The sequence below is a fragment of the Rhinopithecus bieti genome, unplaced genomic scaffold (assembly GCF_001698545.2).
Source record: "Rhinopithecus bieti isolate Rb0 unplaced genomic scaffold, ASM169854v2 scaffold_30687, whole genome shotgun sequence".
Taxonomy (NCBI): Eukaryota; Metazoa; Chordata; class Mammalia; order Primates; family Cercopithecidae; genus Rhinopithecus; species Rhinopithecus bieti.
The window spans coordinates 397,721-402,365 of NW_016813366.1; the positions used below are offsets into that span (position 1 = coordinate 397,721).

At 48.9% G+C, this 4,645-nt stretch overlaps 1 protein-coding gene and 1 long non-coding RNA gene across 3 annotated transcripts in view; one reads left to right on the top strand and one right to left on the bottom strand.

The window, feature by feature from the left end:
• The window catches only part of CELF5 (CUGBP Elav-like family member 5), a 28,059-nt gene extending 27,397 nt beyond the window's left edge, over positions 1-662 (top strand). For both annotated transcript variants that reach the window (XR_001880656.1, XM_017848035.1), the window contains exon 12: positions 343-662. The gene's annotated coding sequence lies outside the window, so the exon portion shown is untranslated. The remainder of the gene's footprint in view (positions 1-342) is intronic.
• The window catches only part of LOC108512680 (uncharacterized), an 11,029-nt gene continuing 6,733 nt past the window's right edge, over positions 350-4,645 (bottom strand). The window contains exon 3 of the long non-coding RNA XR_001880657.1: positions 350-597. This is a non-coding gene — a long non-coding RNA (uncharacterized LOC108512680). The remainder of the gene's footprint in view (positions 598-4,645) is intronic.

Genomic DNA, 4,645 nt, shown 5'->3' on the forward strand with positions numbered 1-4,645 from the left:
CTGGGGGGGGGGGGGGGGGGAACCAACAAAAAAAAAAAAAAAAAAAAAAAAAAAAAAAAAAAATGAAAAAAATAGAAAAGAAAAAAAAATCTTCTGAACCAACTTGTTTCGATATTCCAGAGTTTGATAATTGTTCGAGACACTCCTCTAGCGTGCCTGTGTTCCGTGTGTCCCCGTGTGCAAGTGTGTGCCAATCGGCCTCGAGGGGGCCCCACCCGTGTCCGCGGCGCCCGCCGAGCCCCCGAGGGCCTGCTTGGGAGTGTGTGCTGGTGTGCAGTTGTACGTGTCTTTCTGGTCCATGTTTACTGGCTGTAAATACCATTTTTATACTCCACATCGCAGACCTGCGTGATTTGTACGATGTACTTTATTTCTGCTACAAGTAATTTCATGAAGTTTCAACTTGCAAACTGACTTTTAGGACGAACCAATACACACACACAGAAAAGAAAGCAAAGAACTTGGAACTTTGGGTTGACTTGGTTTGAGTTTTGTGTCAAAGAAGATTTCCCGTGGCTGGAGAGGTCGGTGTTCCCGTTGCGTGTTTCAGGTGAGAAGCAGCAAAGCGTCTTAATGTCCAAAACGCCTCTCTTTGGTCTGAAAAGAAAAAAAAAAAAAAAAAAAACCTAAAAATTTATTTAATAAAAGTTTTACTTGCTAAAGGGCTGACTCCTCTTTCTTTCCTCTCTTTCTCATCCACACAGACCAGGTGTATCTGGCCCCATCCAGCGCCTGGACTGGAGAGAAATTCAGGTTTAGGGTGAGGGGTTGAAGGAGGGGATATTCAGAGATACCAAATAGATATAGATACCAGGGGCCGGGCGTGGTGGCTCAAACCTGTAATCCTAGCACTTTGGGAGGCCGAGGCAGGTGGATCACCTGAGGCTGAGAGTTCGAGACCAGCCTGGTCAACATGGTGAAACCCACCTCTACTAAAAATATAAAAAAACAACAATAACAAAAAAATTAGCCAGGCTTGGTGGCACACACCTGTAATCCCAGCTACTCGGGAGGCTGAGGTATGAGAATCACTTGAACCCAGGAGTCAGAGGTTGCAGTAAGCTGACATCACACCCCTGCACTCCAGCCTGGATGACAGAGTGAGACTCTGTCTCAAAAAAAAAAAAAAAAAAAAAGGAAGAAAGAAAGAGAGATACCAACTCTAATGATCTGGTATCTGGGATCTGTCTGCTGAAGCCAGATGTATTTGTTGATCATATTACAGGTTTGTTTTTGTTTTTGTTTTGAGATGGAGTCTCGCTCTGTCACCCAGGCTGGAGTGCAGTGGCGTGATCTCGGCTCACTGCAGCCTCAACCTCCTGGGCTCAAGCAATTCTCCTGTCTCAGCCTCCTGAGTAGCTGGGACTACAGGCACGCACCACCACGGCCGGCTAAATTCTATATTTTTTTGTGGAAATGGAATCTCACTATGGTGCCCAAGCTGGTCTCAAACTCCTGGGCTCAAGTGATCTTCTGGCCTCTACCTCCCAAAGCACTGGAATTTCAGATGTGAGCCAACAGTTAACTAAGATCACTCTGGTCCCTGTCCTCATGGAGACAGTCCAGTGGGGGAGAGAGATACTATAGAATAAACTATACAATTTTGAAAAAAATGCAGGTAAAGTTCACATAACAAAATTTACCATTTTATTTATTGTTTTGTTTTGTTTTGTTTAAACAGGGTCTCACTCTGTTGCCTGGGCTGGAGTGCAGTGGTGCTATCTCGGCTCACTGCAACCTCCACCTCCTGGGTTCAAGCGATTCTCCTACATCAGCCTCCCAAGTAGCTGGGATTACAGGCGTGTACCACCACGCCTGGCTACTTTTTGTATTTTTAGTAGACATGGGGTTTTACCATGTTGGCCAGGCTGGTCTTGAACTCCCGGCCTCAAGTGATCCACTCACCTTGGCCTCCCAAAGTGCTGGGGTTACAGGCTTGAGCCACTGTGCCCAGCCAGCATTTGCCATTTTACCCATTTAAAAATGTACACTTCGGCCGGGCACGGTGGCTCAAGCCTGTAATCCCAGCACTTTGGGAGGCCAAGACGGGCAGATCACAGGGTCAGGAGATCGAGACCACCCTGACTAACACGGTGAAACCTCGTCTCTACTAAAAAGTACAAAAAACTAGCTGAGTGAGGTGGCGGGCGCCTGTAGTCCCAGCTACTCGGGAGGCTGAGGCAGAATGGCGTGAACCCGGGAGGCGGAGCTTGCAGTGAGCTGAGATCCGGCCACTGCACTCCAGCCTGGGTGACAGAGCAAGACCCCGTCTCAAAAAAAAAAAAAAAAAAGTGTACACTTCAGTGGATTTTAGTGCGTTCACAGTGTGGTGCCACTACCATCTCTAATTCCAGAACAGTCTATCACCCGAAAAGAAATCCTGTCCCCAAGAGTTGTCACTCCCCACTCCCTTCCCCACCCCCCGGCACCCACGCAGCCACTTCCCTTCTCTGTGGGTCCACCTGTCCCAGATATTTCAGAGAAATGGGATCACACCGCTGGGCGCGGTGCCTCACACCTGTAATCCCAGCACTTTGGGAGGCCGAGATGGGCAGATCACCTGAGGTTGGGAGTTCAAGACCAGCCTGACCAACATGGAGAAACCCCGTCTCTACTAAAAATACAAAATTAGCCAGGCGTGGTGGTGCATGCCTGTAATCCCAGCTACTCGGGAGGCTGAGGAGGAGCTTGAACCTGGGAGGTGGAGGTTGCAGTGAGCTGGGATCACATCACTGCACTCCAACCTGGGCAACAAGAGCAAAACTGTGAAACTCCATCTCAAAAGAAAAAAAAAAAAAGAAAAGAAAAGAAAGAAAGAAATGGGACCACACACTACGTGACCTTTCGTGTCTGGCTTCTCTCATGGAGCATGAGTTCCTCAGGGCTCATCCACGCTGTGGCCTGGGTCAGAGGCTCCTTCCTTTTCATGGCTAAGTAATATTCCAGTGTGTGGATAGGCCACATTGTCCTGATCCATCCTTCAGTAGATACCTGGGTTGCCTCCACCTCTTGGCTATTATGAGCCTGCTGCTCTGAGCTTCATGGACAGGTCTCTGCATGGACATGTGTTTTTAGTTCTCCTGGGTAGACACTTAGGCGTGGAATTCCTGAGTCAAATGGTGACTCCATGTTTGACCTTTGTGAGAAATTCCCAAATTGTTGTTGTTGTTCTTCCTCTTCCTCTTCCTCTTCCCCTCCTCCTCCTCCTCCTCCTTCTTCTTCCTCTTCTTCCTCTTCTTCTTCTTCTTCCTTCTCTTCCTCATCCTCTTCCTCCTCTTCTTCTTCTTTTTCTTCTTCTTCTACTTTTTTTTTTTGAGAAGGAGTCTTCATCTGTCGCCCAGGCTCGAGTCCAGTGGCACAATCTCAGCTCACTGCAACCTCCACCTCTGGGGTTCAAGCCATTCTCCTGCCACAGCCTCCTGAGTAGCTAGGATTACAGGCACATGTCACCACAGCCAGCTAAGTTTTGTATTTAGTAGAGACCGGGTTTCGCCATGTTAGCCAGGCTGGTTTTGAACTCCCGACCTCAGGTGATCTGTCCGCCTTGGCCTCCCAAAGTGCTGGGATTACAGGTGTGAGCCACTGCGCCCGGCTGCCGAACTGTTTTTCTTTTCTTTTCTTTTTTTTTTGAGACGGAGTCTCGCTCTGTCGCCCAGGCTGCAGTGCAGTGGCGGGATCTCAGCTCACTGCAAGCTCCACCTCCCGGGTTTACGCCATTCTCCTGCCTCAGCCTCCCAACCGAACTGTTTTTCACAGTGGCATTTTCACCGTTTTACATTCACACGCACCGTTCCTGAGGGTTCCGATTGGTCCACACCTTCACCCACAGGTGCTACACAATAGATTGACTGATTGATTGATTAATTGATTTGAGATGGGGTCTTACTCTACTGCCCCGGCTGGACTGCAGTGGCACAATCATAGCTCTCTGCAGCCTCGAACTCCTGGGGTTTAAGTGAGCCTCCTGCCTCAGTCTCCCTACTGGCTGGGACTACAAGCATGCACCACCATGCCCCGCGAATTTTTTAAGTTTTTTTTGTAAAGACGGGGTCTTCCTGTGTTGCCATTTTCAACCAGGCTGGGCGCAGATGTTCATGCCTGTAATCCCAGCCATTTGGGAGGCTTAGGCAGAGGGATTGCCTGAACCCATGAGTTCAAGACCATATGGGCAACAAAGAGAGACCCTGTCTCTACAAAAACAAAATCAAACAGACTGGGTGTGGTGGTTCATGCCTATAATCCTGCAGTTTGGGAGGCTAAGGTGGGCAGATCACGAGGTCAGGAGTTTGAGACCAGACTGGCCAACATGGTGAATCCCTGTCTCTACTAAAAAAAATACAAAAATTAGGCTGGGCACGGTGGCTCACGCCTGTAATCCCAGCGCTTTGGGAGGCCGAGACGGGAGGATCACGAGGTCAGGAGATCGAGACTATCCTGGCTAACATTGTGAAACCCGTCTCTACTAAAAATACAAAAACCTAGCCGGGCAAGGTGGTGGGCACCTATAGTCCCAGCTACTTGGGAGGCTGAGGCAGGAGAATGGCATAAACCTGGGAAGCAGAGCTTACAGTGAGCTGAGATCCGGCCACTGCACTCCAGCCTGGGCAACAGAGTGAGACTCTGTCTCAAAAAAAAAAAAAAAAAA